Source organism: Vombatus ursinus, unplaced genomic scaffold, assembly GCF_900497805.2.
Source record: "Vombatus ursinus unplaced genomic scaffold, bare-nosed wombat genome assembly UNPS02014813.1, whole genome shotgun sequence".
NCBI lineage: Eukaryota > Metazoa > Chordata > Mammalia > Diprotodontia > Vombatidae > Vombatus > Vombatus ursinus.
In genome coordinates, this window is record NW_020954591.1 from 13,086,592 (window position 1) to 13,101,930 (window position 15,339).

General features: G+C 35.9%; 1 protein-coding gene across 1 annotated transcript in view; it reads left to right on the top strand.

Annotated features, from left to right (window-relative positions):
- The window catches only part of LNX2 (ligand of numb-protein X 2), an 88,957-nt gene that overhangs the window by 22,141 nt on the left and 51,477 nt on the right, over nt 1-15,339 (top strand). The window lies entirely within an intron of this gene.

Genomic DNA, 15,339 nt, shown 5'->3' on the forward strand with positions numbered 1-15,339 from the left:
ACTTGAGAAAATGATTCTGGTTAAAGGTCGGTGATAATGTTAAGACTAATAATAAGCTGCTCTCCTTTACTCTTGGAGGCTGTTGTGGGTTTAAGCTGGAATAAAGCCAGGATAAAAGTAATCAGAATCCTGCTCTGTTCGTGTTCTGGAACTGTTTTACACATATTAAATTGAAACTGGAATAAATTGAGCATTTTAAATGAAATCATAATTATTGATTTAACTGACAAACTTTGAAAGCATAGCCATCCCAGTTTCTTATATCTTGCCTATAGTTAAAGTAATGAAATGCTGAAACCTTAATTACTAGCAGTGTAATTGCCATAAAACCTATACTAACTACTGGATAGTTCTGTTTAATTTATTTTATTGTACGGGTTTGATCACAAAATAACAGCTCCCTGCTGAGGAGGAGTTGGATTTGACATTAGAGACTGTGTCAGAGTTTTGTTTATGTTGTACAGTTCCAGATATGTCAGGAAAATTTTAACTGTTAAATATGAAGCTGAATTTACAAACTCTATAAATGTCCATTTGTAACAATATTTCCTTCCTGCTGCATATGGCCCTCAAATGGATCCAAATCATTTGTCTTACCCAGAAACCTGTGGATAAAAATTCTGCTTTGTGTCTGATATATACCGCCTTATTTTTATCTTATAGCAAACTAACATAGTACAAACGTGGAGCTATATATTAAATAATGCTGTTCTAAGAACAGGTCTCACAAAAATAATCTTTTAGGAGGTTATGTAGGTGTCTTGTAGGGCAGCCTAAATCCCCTTAACTTATTGAAAGACTTTGAATGTTCTTGAATGATAAACGCAAAAGTATAATGGATACCAAAATGTTTTTTGAACAGAAAGAGATTTTGTTCGACACTAGACTTAGTGATTAGTGTGATTAAAATGCCTGTAAAATAGACTTAGCTTGAAGGGGTTAGAGCATTTCATTAATAGAAATTATCTGTGTTGTTGCCATTTATGGGTAAGAAAGGTATTTTTTTTTTAATGTTTTGTGACCAAAGTTGAGCATACTGTATTACTCAAATAATGGTTGTACTTTTGTGCTAATTTTGGATTTAACTTTTTTTTTTTTAAGGGAAAAGGGTTGGATTTTTTTTTTGGCTCAAATAGTGGATGTAACTGTATTATATGTGGTAACTTGGCCTGAAGGCAGTAGAGAAGGCATCAGGAGTTGGAGAAAGTCTTTCGGAAGGCAGAGAAGATAAGATAAGTAACAAAAAGTAAGGCAGCAGAAAGAAGAGAATGTGGGAAAAATAAAATTGTGGTTTGTGTAATATTAGGAGGATTAAAACAGAAACTTGCCTAGTTAGGGAGTGAAGGCATTGAGGTGACGTTCAAGGTTTGGTAAACACATTTGATTTTCCCTCCCATTTTAATAGTGGTGTGAGCAGGTGTGGTACAAGAGAGAGCAGCCAATCACTCAGACAGCTGCCTGAGAAACTCCAAAAATATCTTTCTGCTTTAAAAGGGGCAGGTTACTAATTCAGATATCTATTGAAGAAAAGGGTCTCTTTCCATTTTCAGATACTTTTATACAATTTAGATAAAACTAAGAGTTTGTGAGGGGGACTTTCTCGGTATCAGATTGAAGAATAAAATTAGTCATTTTAACTTTTTTCCAAGGAATGGAAAGTTATTAAAGTCCTAAGTGTTAACCTAGGCTCCTGTGAAAGCGATTTCCATAACAATGTAGATGAGTGAGAGAACATTTACAAACAGCTCTGACAGGCTCAGACCAATCTCAATAAGGCAAATACACTGGAGCTTTGTTTTATCCTTAAATTGACCTGTTGCATAAACACACCTGTGAACTTGACTATAAAAAATGTAGCCAGTTGAATAATTGAAAATAGAGACTATGGTCCAGAATCCTTTATGGCTAGAAGAAAATCTTTATATTTGATCTGATATACACAGGAATGCCAAGTGGGTAATTTGGAGAGAAGGGCTAATATGTTTGCAATGTTGGGAGAGACTATCTTGACTACACAAAGTACCATACCTGGGAAATCAAAGAATCCTCAGAACTACTTCAAATAGCCAACTCCGATTATTCCTGTGATTGATTACCCACACAACCTAAGACAACCTTGTGCCCCAGTATTTACACAAAAGTTAGACCAATTCAATTCAGTAAACATTTATTAAGCATCTGCTATGTACCAGGCTCTGTTCTAAGTGCTAAGGATACAAAAAGAGGCAAAAGACAGTCCCTGCCCTCCGGGAGCTTACAATTTAATGGGGGAAGACTACTCACAAAAGAAAGCTGGGGGGAGGGGAAGAACAGGGGATAGATATCCTGTGAAGTTGAAACCAAGCAGAAAGGAAAGTGGCAAAGCACCACACTTTTCCCTCTCCTTATCTATGTGTTACAAGTTAACTTCCTTTGCTTTTATACCTAGTCCCACAGTCCCTTCTCTTGTTAACCACATTTCCAGGAATTCATCTTTTCTTAAATAACACTAGGATAAAACTGTTATGGGATTGATGAGAAGCACAACTGCTAGAGGCATTCAAGAGTAAGGAATGGTTTGGTGGGGAAATCTACCAGACAGATATGCCTGGCCATAGGGTAGTGGAAAAGAGGGCTGGTTTTGGATTGGAGGTAGAAAACTAAGTTTGGTTCCTTGCCCTTTCTACCAGTGGGACTGACACTAGGTTCTCAACCTCAATGATATACTTCGCTGTTCATTCTTATTCCTTCTTCTATCTCATCAGCTACCAGATCTTGTTTTTTCTACCTCCATAGCATTTTCTGTATACTTTCCCTTCTCTTTACTCACTCAGTCAAGCCTACTTCATGCCCTCATCACTTCACTTCCATCCTGGACTACTATCATTACCTCCTGATTCATCTCTCTCTTCCTCAATTCTTTCACCTCTGATCATGTCACTTCCCTAAGCTCCAGAGGCTCCTCACTTGCAGGATCAAATACAAACTGTTTTGGCATTTAAAGCCCTTCACATCTTGATCCCAGTGTACCATTTCAGCCTTATTGCATTGTTCACACGCAGGGTGGTCTCGCTACTCTGTCTGGACTACTTCCTCATCATTAACCATTCTCCCACCACCTCATGCTCTCTTCATCACAGTGATCCTGAGTACTTGGCTCTTGGTGGACAAATCCCATTCCTCATCCCTAGCTACCTCCTCCCCTACGGTCTCCCACTCCAGAAATGCCCACCCCTTCTACTTTGCCTCCTGTAACACCTGTTAACAAGCCTGTTTTCATCCTAAACCTTTTGCTTTCTCCCTCCTTCCTTCTGGTAATCATGGAAAGCTTGCTCCTTCTTGACAACATTTTTTTTCTAGGCACTCTTCTCTAATATTGGCTGTGCCTTCCCAGTCCCTGGTTGTAATGGAATGGGATATTCCTTGCTCATCATTTCTACTCCAAATTCTCTACCTACCACCACCATTCATCAATCTCTTCTCCTTTAAGGTTCTCTCAATCCAAATTTTCAGGCAGTCCAGATTTTTGTAGCTCTTAGCCTCAGACCTCCATTATTCTACCGTTTTCAGTGAGTTCGGGATCTTGCTCACAGTCTTTATCTCCATTTCAGCTTCTCACATACATACATAAATAGTGATTCTTCCTCAATCACCCTGACTTCTTGGTTCCTTAATCTACTCACCTCCCATGACCAACATTTCCACTCCACTTCAGAGTACAGAGATGATCATTCTTGAACTTTCTCGTATTCTTTTGTTGTTATTCAGTTGTTTACAGTCATGTCTGACTCTTTGTGACCCCATTTGGAGTTTCTTGGCAAATATACTGGAGTGGTTTGCCATTTCCTTCTCTAGTTCATTTTACAGATGAGGAAATTGAGGCAAACAGGCCCAGGGTCACACAATTAGTAAATATTTGAGGCCAGATTTAACTCAGGAGGAATCTTCCTGACTCCAAGTCCTACACTTTATCTACTCTACTACCTAGCTGCTCACTTAGTTGCTCATACTCGAAATTGCTACAATTCCATGTTTGTGAACTCTGAAATGCCTTTATCTGTGAATAGATTGCCTTTTTTTAATACTTCATTGGTCTCTATCATCTCATTGCTATAGGTATTCCCTCCATCAGTGCCAACTAAAACCTATTCATACCTTCTCACCCTGCATGATTTTTGTCCATGTGTTTCCATAGATAATTCACAGAAAGGGGATCCATCCAACATTCTGTAGACTTTCCAACAGCACATTTTTCATTTTTTGAGTCAACAGTAGAGCTCATAAACTATACACCTACCTATGGTACATTATCATAAAATTTCTCACTGATGTCTCCAATGCCATTTCTTTTTTTTTTTTAAGAACTGCCTTTCTCAAATTAAAAAAAATTATATATATTTACTTATTTTCAATTTTCAACATTCACTTCCATAAGATTTTGAGTTCCAAAATTTCTCCCCATTTCTTCCTTCCCCCACCCCAAGATGGCATGCAATTTGATATAGGCTTTACATATACAGTCATATTAAACTTATTTTCACATTAGTCATGTTGTAAAGAAGAATTAGAACCAATGGGAGAAATTATGAGGAAGAAGAAACAAAAAAAGAAAAAAAAGAGAGAGAGAGCAAATAATACGCTTTGATCTACATTCAGATTCCCTAGTTGTTTTTCTGGATGTGGACCGCATTTTCCATCATGAGTTTTTTGGAGTTGTCTTTGACCTTTGCATTTGCTAAGAAGAGATAAATCTATAGTAGTTATCCCAGAATGTGGCTGTTACTATGTACGGTGTTCTCCTGGTTCTGCTCACTTCAGTCAGCAACAGTTCATGTGTCTTTCCAGGTTTTTCTGAAGTCTTCCTGCTCATCATTTCTTATAGCATAATATGCTGTTACATTCATATACCACAACTTGTTCAGTCATTGCCCAACTGATGGTCATCCCCTCAATGTCCATTTCTTGGCCACCACAGAAGAGCTTCTATAAATATTTTTGTACATGTAGTTCCTTTTCCCATTTTTATGATCTCTTTGGGATACAGACCTAGAAGTGGTATTGCTGGGTGAAAGGGTATGCACATTTTTATAGCCCTTTGGGCATAGTTCCAAATTGCTCTCCAGAATAGTTGGATCAGTTCACAACTCCACCAACAATACATCCAGTGCCATTTCTTGAACATAGATAATTATTGAGAATATGCTACAGTGTTTTTGCATCCACCACATATCTTTGCTTCGCCTTCTAAATCACCTACAACTTTGATTCCTGTCAGACTGTTGTATTTCAAGATTCATAATTATACTGTAGTGCTAGGAGAACTTTTTTTTTTTTTTTTTGCTAAGAAGATAGATCTTCTTTGACCATTTTTCTACTCCTCGGCATATCCCATAAGTCAGAAAGAAAGGTCCCATTAAGTATAGACACTAAAATGTTCATAGCAGCCATTTTTTTGTCATGGCAGAGAACTGGAAACAAGATGCATATCATTTGGGGAATCACTAAATAGATTGTTCTATATGAATATAAACAAATATTACTTTGCCATAATAGTCAGTAAACATTTGTTAAACCTGTACTATGTGACAGGCACTATGCTAAGCACTAGGGATACAAATAAAGGCAAAAGACAGTCCCTGCTCTGAAGGAGCTCAGTTTAGTGGGGCAGGCAACATACATACAACTATATGTAAGTACCAGATAAAATAGAGATAATCAATAGAGGGAAGTCACTAGCTCTAAGGAGGATTGAGAAAGGCTTCTTGTAGAAGGTGAGATTTTAGCTGGACCTTAAAGGAAGCCAGGGAATCCAAGGAGGGGAAGATGAGAAGAGAGAGAATTCTAGCCAGTGAAAATTCATGAAGTCAGGAGATGGAGTGCAAGGAACAGGAATGTTGTCATTTATCACTGGAGCTCAAAGTATGTGGAGATAAATAAGATAGAAGAATACTAGAAAGGTGGAGAGGGTGGAACAGGTTAACAAAGGGGTTTGAATACCTAGCAGACAATTTTAGATTTGATCCTGGAGGACATGAGGAACCACTGGAGTTTATTGAGTAGGAGACTGATGTGGTCAAACCTGCACTTTAGGAAGATCACTTTGCATACAGAGTAGAAGATTGAAGATTGACTGGAGGTGGGGAGAGACTTGTGGCAGTGAGATCAACCAGTTGGTTGTTGCAGTAGCCCAGGTATGACATGATGAGGGCCTGCATGTGGGTGGTGGCATAGTCAGAGAAGAGAAGGGGACATATGTGAGAAGTGTTATAAAGGTAAACTCAATAGACCCTGGCAGTGGATTGGATATAAGGTGGGGGAGAGGGGTCAGAGTGAGGAGTTCAGTGGATAGAGCACCAGCCCTGGAGTTGGGAGAGGACCTGAGTTCAAATCCAGCCCCAGACATATAACACTCACTAGCCGTGTGACTCTGGGCAAGTCACTTAACCCCAATTGCATCACCCCTCCCCCAAAAAAAAAGAAAAAGAAAGAATGAGGAGTTGAGAATGACACCTAGATTTTCAGCCTGGGTGACTAGAAGGATGATGGTATCCTTAAAACTTATGGGAAGTCTAAAAGAGGGGAGAATTCAGGAGGAAAGAAGGGACTTCAGTTTTAGATATGTTGAGCTTAAGATGTCTATGGGAAATCCATTTCAAGATGTCCAATAACAAATGGTAAATATGAAGAAGTCAAAGAAATATAGGGAAACTTAAATGAAATAATGAAGAATTAATAAGCAGAACCAGGAAAATAATATGCACAGTGACTACAACAATGTTAATGAAAAGAACATAAAAAACTAAGCTGAATGCTGACACATAGTAGGCATTTAATAAGGCCTCCTTCTGTCTGTCATAGTTCCAGAAACAGTTGCTTGTGACAACTGAGTGTCTTGTCTATGAACACTTTAACTCCAAGTTCTGTCAGAGGTTATAAGGGGAATGACCACTTGTCAAAATAAATGACTACAAACTAGGTAATGGAGTTGGTAATGCATCTTTCCATCAAAAGTGCCATCCAAAGAAAGTTCCTAGTATTGTTACAGTATGGTATGAAGTGACAGAACCATTTATTAATACCACAGAAGACATAATCCTTGTATGTGTAATGATACTTATAGTAGAGACACATATCTCAAACCTCATTCTTCATTGCCTATTTCTTTTGGTATGATTTTCTGAGAGAAGACTTTGCTTATCTCTCAAGGATTGCCGAAATTTTGGCAGCAAGCAAAAAAAAGAGGGCAGCCTAGAGGAGTAGAAAAAGCAGTGGATGGTTCTTTGATATTGTTTATTAAAAGGCATGATTTTTCTAATGCATGTGGACTTCAGTAGGCTTAAGAAATATAGTATGATTGATCATGTTTTCAATTTTCATTAATGTGATTTTTCATAATGCTCTGTACATGAGATGTGACTAAAAATAATTTATTTTCACACTATATTTTTATGATGGCAAGTTTTCCCATTCTGTTTCTTACATGTGGGTTAATGCTAGTTTGCACATTTGAAGTAAAAGCAATTGTGTATGACATAAAAGAGAGTGTTCTATAGAAATTAGGTTCAGATTTATATTAAACTTAAATTTGAAACTTAATAGAAATAATATATTACCATAATTAATATGCAGTTATATGAAGACTACAGGTAGGTGTTATGGCAAGTAAGTTAAAACCCCTTTCCTATCTTCCATGAGTTTAAATACTTAAATAGAACTGTAACCTCATTAATATGGGTGTTACTTCTACTGATGTAACTCACTCCATTCACTTTTTAGTTCTTGTCCATATCATTCCATAAATCCTCTATAGTAGATCCACCTATTTGTTCTTTTACTGTTCTGTGGATCCCAGTACTGTTCTCTGGTTCTTGGTTGTTTGCTTTTGTTCTCAATATATACTGGCTATCTTTTTCTCTGGTCTTTGTTCCCAGGAGTTCTCTGATTTGCAACCATATATCATTAATAATAGAACTTTGAAAATCTGGGCTTTTATAGCCCTGGGCAGATTAGGATCATTTAAATAAAGCATTGTGGAGTTTTCCGAATGGGGTTCATCCTGATATTTGCTGCTTCTTCAGTTCTGGGTCTAATTTATTGTCAATTTTTAGTATCTTTCTGAAATATATGGAGGCATCAAAGCCTAATGGATAGAGTACTGGACTTAGAGTCAGGAAGACCTGGGTTCAAATCCTACCCCAGATTCCTTCTGTGTGTCCCTGGGCAAATTATTTAACCTTTCTCAGCCTTAGTTCTTATAATAGTCAATTGAGATAATCTGTGTAAAGTGCTTTGCAACCTCCAAAGCACTGTATAATACAAATGTTGACTTAACTGTTTTATGTATATACTGATGAACTAATTCAGTAGGCTGACCATTCAGCTGTATGGCAAAGCCTGGGTAAGGTGTTCTGAATTGCCAATTAATTTATGGACTGATTAATTTTAACTAATGGAATGGGACTCAAAAGGGGGCCTTCTGGGTCTGGGCATTGGGAAAGACCGTAAGGGCAGTAAGTGAGGAGTAATGCTTCAGTCACACTTTAATAAGGCACAGAGAGTACCAAGGCAGATGGTGCAAAAGTAAAGAGACAAATGACAGGAAAGGAGTAAAGTGAAAGAGGAAGGCAGGCAGCTTGGGACAGAGAATGAGGATGGGGAAGGGCACAGAAAATCACATAATCATGGATCAGAGTTGGGAGCACTCTGGAAACACAGACCTGTAGCAAATGGAGTACTGGAAGGAGAGGGCAGCAATTTGTGTTCTTGTTTTTTATATGGCTTTTTGTGGTGGAAGAAGGATTCTTATTTGTGCCACCTTAGGGTAGTTCATTAACATATCCACATTATCTCAAAGTTATCAGCAGTACCTTAGGGTTATGCTAACGAGCATAATGTTTGCTGGTGTTCTACTGGTAGTGAGGTGGGTAATGCCAGAGGGGTTGCTGAGTGAAGTGCAACTTAAGTGATAGTTCGTGGAGTTTTTTTTACCTTCTTTTGGGTTCTTGGTGTCCTAGACCATGGAGACACCTGAAGTTGTTTTTATCTTTGGCACATAATTTCTGTTTTAGAGAGGTTTGAGAGGTCATGAAGATCAAGAAAAAATGTCTAGTCCTCCATCTTTATGGTTATATAAGCCAGAAGTTGGAGCCCTCAATTTTTCAGAATGTATAAGAGTCCTAAGACTGAAAACTTTGAGAACCTTTGATCGAAAGCACCTCCCTCTCCATTGGGGATCTCTTCTCAATCTGGACTTAATTCTCTTCTGTCACAATATTTTAACTCAGAATCATTCAAACCAGTTAAATTAAATAAAAAACATTACACATCAACAGCCACATAAACATTACAGAGATACCTATAAAAAGAGTTTTGAAGCTTATCTAGGAATTAATTAAGATAGCTGTTTTGTTAAGTCCAAAAGTATGAGTTAGTGAATTGTAACCTTCCAGCTAGCCTGGGAAGAATTTATTTTTTTAAAGATAAAAATACTTTAATATTCTGTCAGAATTTAAATTCTAAAAAAAGCTAAAAACATTTGTTCTAAGGTAGCAAGAATACTGATGTCCTAATACATACATACATACAAACATACATACATATACATATATATGTATTTCATTTTTAATGTTTTGATGTGGTTTTTTTTATCACAACACCTACCTCCCTAGAATCCTCCCTTGTAAAAGAAAACAGTTGAGCATCAGCAACCAAAACAGAAGCTGCACCTGACAGCATATGATTGTTGATCATTTGCATTTTTTGGGAAAACTGTTCTTTTTAAAATAGATTTTATTGATATTTTTGTTTTTTGTAAATCACCTAGATTTCCCCTTCTCTATTCCCAGGGAACCATCTCTTATAACAAATAATTTTTAGAAAAAAAAATAAAAAGAAGAGAAAGTTAGAACTGATCAACAAATCATATCAGCAAAATTTGGCATTATTTCAGTGTTCCACACCTATGAATTCCCTCTTCTTATCTCTACCCACCAGTCTTTGTAAAGGAGCAGAAGGTAATGTCTTTTCCTGTCTCTTCTTTGGGGACAAGCTTGTTCTTTAAAATTTCACAACATTTATTTTCATTTCTTTTGTAGTTATTGTTCTTTCCATTTACATTGGCGAGTCATTGTGAATATTTTTTCCTGCCTCCACTTACTTCACTTTGCATCATTTCCCCATTTTACAGATGGAACAATTAAGACATTCAAATGCTGCAGTGGATAGAGTGCTGGATTTGTTGTCAGAAAGATCTGAATACAAATCTGACCCCAGACATTACTAACTGTGTTACCCAGGGCAAATTGCTTAACCTCTGAAGCAGCTGGGCTTGCAGTCAAGGAGACCTAAATTGAAATCTGACATCGAGCCAGTTACTTAACTTCTGTTTGCCTCAGTTCCCTCAGCTTTAAAACAAGGGTAATGACAGTACCTACCTCCCAGGATTGTTTTGACAATTTAATGAGATAATATTTAATAAGAGCTTAGCACAGGGCCTGGCACATAGTAGGTGCTATACAAATGCTACCTGTTATTATTAAAATGAGGTCAGTGCTATTTAAGTGCTCATTATCATTTCATGTAAGTCTTTCCATGCTTTTCTGCATTCATCATATTCTTTTCTCATAGCACATGAATATTCCATTTATTCACATGCTACAGTTTAGATGTCCCCCCCATGGCAATTTTATTTAGTTTTCATTTCTTTGCTACCACAAAAAGTGCTACTACAAATATTTTCATGTATATGGAGTTTTTTTGTTAATCTTGGTTCTGCTCATTTCATTCTTCATTATTTCATGCAAGTCTTTTCCATGTTTTTCTAAAATCAACTTGTTTATCATTTCTTATAGCATAGTAGTATTCCATCATAATCATATACCACAACCTGTTTAGCCATTCCTGTTTGATGGACATCCCCTCAATTTCCAGTTCTTTGTCACCACAAAGAGCTTCTATAAATATTTTAGAATGTGGATTCTTTTTCTTTTTCCCTGATCACTTTGGGAAACAGACTTAATAGTGGTATTGAGAGTTTTGATAAATACAGCTTTGTAGTATCATTTATGGCCTCTAATGGTATTAAGTCTCCTTCCTACCTACCTTTAGAAAACTATATCCCTTGATGTTCTTGACCTTTTATTCCTCCAAATGAATTTTTTCTCTCTTTCCCTTTGGCAATTGATGGAAATAGTACTAAATTTATAGAGTAATTTTTACAATAATGTTATTTTTATGATAATGGCACAACCCAGCCATGAGCATTTAGTGTCTTGCCAATTTTTCAGGTCTTCATAAATTTCTGTAAAAATTGTAGTTATATCTCCTGTGATATTGTGATAGGTTAATGAAATATTTAATATATTTTGTTATCTTACATGGAATGTTCTCTCCTATCTCTTTCCCCTGTATTTTGTTAGTAATAAAATAGAAAAGCTGATAATTTTTGGTATTCTGCCACTTTCTTGAAGCTACTAATTGTCCCAATTAATTTTTGGTGTTTATTCTCAGGTTCTCTATAGTATAAACATGATATTGTCGCAAAAAGAAATAATTTTGTCACTACCTTTGCAGCTGCTTATTCCCTCAATTTTTTTTTTTTGCTTTGTTATAGTTATAATTTCTAGCACAATGCCAAATGCCTTTAAATATAATGTAGTTTCTCTCTTTGTCTCTATTGACTATTCTGCTGTGGCCTTGGTATTTGTTTATATTCAGTTAGACATAATAAATTCTTCTTACCTCTTCATTTTAACCCCTTATGAAATCTGCATGTAACTTGTATATAGCAAATTTATGAGTTTTGCTCTCTAATGTCTTCTATAATACCTTCCTTCATTGTATGGATGAGATCACCCTATTCACATTCAAATCTTCATATATTTACAAACAAATATATGTTTCCATTCCTATTGTAGAGTTCCCTTTTTAGATTTTGCAGAATTAATTCTCTTTTGGACATTTTTCCTGGTATTCTAAAGCTATAATATTTACTTATTGTGTTAGAACCTTTTATTTATTTGCCCATTTCCTCAGTCTCACTAATTTTTCCCTCTGTGTGGATTTCTTGGATTCCCCCTTCCACTTCTGCTGTTTTGATTGTTTTTCTTTTAGTTTATTTTACTTGAATTTACTTGAAATGAGGGGCTACTAGGTTTCTGCACATCTCACTCATCCAGATTGCCTACCCTGCATTTCCATCATTCTCTGCTACTACCTCTACAGAAATTTCATCTTATAACAGTTTGATAAAGTCGTTTTAAATTTTAGCTAGTGGATGTACCCATATAAAAGGACAGCTGTGACTGATATTCTTCCAGATTTTTGGCTGGGAAAAAAAGAGCAGCAGAAATATAGGCAGAACATGAAATTGAGAAGGTAAAAAAAAACGATGTAGAAAGGGGAGGAATAAAGGCTGCTATTAAAAAACAGTATCTTTAGCTTTGACATATATCAGACACAATACATTCATATGGATGAATTCAACTTTTAGCGTAATTCAGAAAGGAAATTCCACAGGATAGTGTGAAAGCCAACATGTAGAGGTCCTCATGAAACTTCGTTAGACCTCAACTCATGAATGTATCTGTACCACAATGGGCTTTGGATGGCAGGTCTGATAAAAGATTTAAACCAACTTTGAAGCTTACCACCCTCAGTTCACCAATACTACCTTCAGACTGTTACAAAGAAAGCACGAATATTTATTTCTCAAGTTGAGCTCTGAAATGGCTGGAATTAGTCTTCCTGAGGACAACCTTTATTAACACTTGTAATCATCAAGATTATGGGATAAGGCTTCATTTTTTGCAAATAGTTCCCCATTACTCAGCGAGCTTATTATTTCCAATACAAAATTTTCCACTCCTTTCTCTAAAACTTCCTAAATACTATTCTTCATTCCTAGAAAGACCCTTTCTCAGCTAAGCTATGTCTGTCCCCATATTCAGAACATATTAACTTGAAGGTAACCCCACCTTGCTCTAATCACTTTTGCATTTCCTAAGAAGTTAGGTCTTCTTTTCCATTGTGTTAGCTGTGGGCTTATTTGTGAGTGGGGGTAGTTGTTGATGTGGTGGTACTCTTATAATTTTTAATTTGTTATTATGGCTTATTTCTGTCCTTAGATTATAAAGACATGGATTGAATATTCTGTTTCTTTTCTGTGTCCCCAGAAGCCTAAATAAATGATGCTGTTTGACTTATGCAGGTTATAATCTTTATCATCTATATTGTCTTTCCAGCCAGTATTCAATGTGAAGCTAAGGTTATATTCTAGTACAATAGGACCCTGGACTTTTTTTTCCTGTCTTTCAAATGTATTTAAGACAGATTTTCATCTAATCCCTTCTCAGGTCTCACTCTATATTCTCTGTCACTAATAACAAAAGAATTGCGATCTTAGCCCTGTACTTGCCTTCCCAAAAGATGTACATTATCAACTATAGCCAGGACACCACCTGATATACATCAGTTTCTACATCTGTATTGAATAATGGATTAGAAATTGCTATGTAATCCCTTTTGGGTCAAGTATGGTGTAATCCTTTTAAAATGTACCCAAAAAAATTGTTTGACCATGGAAAATTGGAATCTGCCACAAAATAAAGTTCAGTTTAATACATTGTGAGAGAAATCCGAATGCTCCATAGAACTAACCCACAGTTGTTTAAGCTAGTTGTCAATATGCCTGATGAAATGCGATTTTGAAAAATTCTTTTCAGTCGTTAACAGTTTGTGCTTGATCAGTAATTATCCTTAGATGCATATGTTGTAATTTGCTCGTGTAATTTTTCTTTTAACGTTGGTCCATGGTGAAATAGAGGTAGCTTGGGGGTGGGAATGATGTATTTTCAATTGGTACTTTTTAAAAATTTAGAAGTGGGAACATATTATTTTTCCTTCTCAAAAGATTTTGTAATAAAATGAAAATACTTAGAGAACTAAAAGTTATTTAGAGATTTAGAAAATAGCTAAAATATAATAGTCTTAAGATAAATGCTTTCTTAGTCATTATGTGGGAGGCAGGAGTGGCTGTATATTTTCTTGAGGGAAAATTTTTTCGAATAAAAGCTGCCATGTTCCAAGACTAATAAAGAATATGTAAATTTTTCTTGTTTGTTGAGTAGGAAACAAGGTGCTGTATAAATTTTGTATTCAGACACCTAGGTTTAGGAATTGCTTTATAACATAGACAAAGGATTGTTCTTTCCCTAGTCATTCCTTTTTTCAATCTCTTATAACTACTGTTGACATTTTTAAAAGTTATGTGTGCTTGAGAAGAAACTAAAAATTGAATAATAAACTACAGGAATAACTGCTTTACTCTAATGTCAACACTGTAATACCTATGTGCTATCTTCTGGATGCAGATAGCATCTTCCTTCATAGGTCCTTTGTAGTTAATCTGGCTATTTGTAATAGTCAAAATGACTTGGGCACTCAAAGTCTTAAAACAGTATTGCTGTTACTGTAAAGAACATTCTCTTGGTTCTGCTTATTTAGTTCTTCATTGTTTCATGCAAATCTTTCCATGTTTTTCTAAAATCATCAAGCTGAACATTTCTTATAGCACAGTAATATTCCATCATGATGATATACCACAACTTATTTAGCCATTACCCAATTGACAGGCATCCCTGCAATTTCCAGTTCTTTGCCGGGACAAAGACAGCTGCTATAAATATTTTAGGACATATAGGTTCTTTTCCTTTTACCCTAATCATCTTGGGAAACAGACCTAATAATGGTATTGCTGGGTCAAAGGGTATAGGGAGTTTTATAATTCCTTGGACATAATTCCAAATTGCTCTCCAAAATGGTTGTATTAGATCACAATTCTACCAACAGTGAGTTAGTGTCCCAGTTTTTCTGTATAGCCTCCAGCGTTTGTCACTTTGCCCTTCTATTATTTTAACCAATTTGATAGGTGTAAAATGATACTTCAAGGTTGTTTTAATTTGCTCTTCTCTAATCAACAATAGTTTAGAGAATTTTTTCATATGACTGTAAATTGTTTTGATTTCTTCATACGAAAACTTGACCATTTATCAAGTGGGGAATGACTCATATTCTTATAGATTTGACAAAGTTCTTTATGCATTTGAGATATGAGACTTTTATCTGAGAAACTGTCTATAAAATTTCCCCCTCAATTTTTTACTTTCCTTCTGGTCTTGGCTACATTGGTTTTTATTTGTTAAAAAATGTGATGTAATCAAAATTATCTATTTTATACCTCACAATGCTCTCTATTTCTTGTTTATTCTTAAGTTGTTTGTCTATAAGTCTGATAAGTAATCTGTTCCATGTTCTTCAGATTTTCTTGTAATAACTCCCTTTATATCTAGGTCATGTATCCAT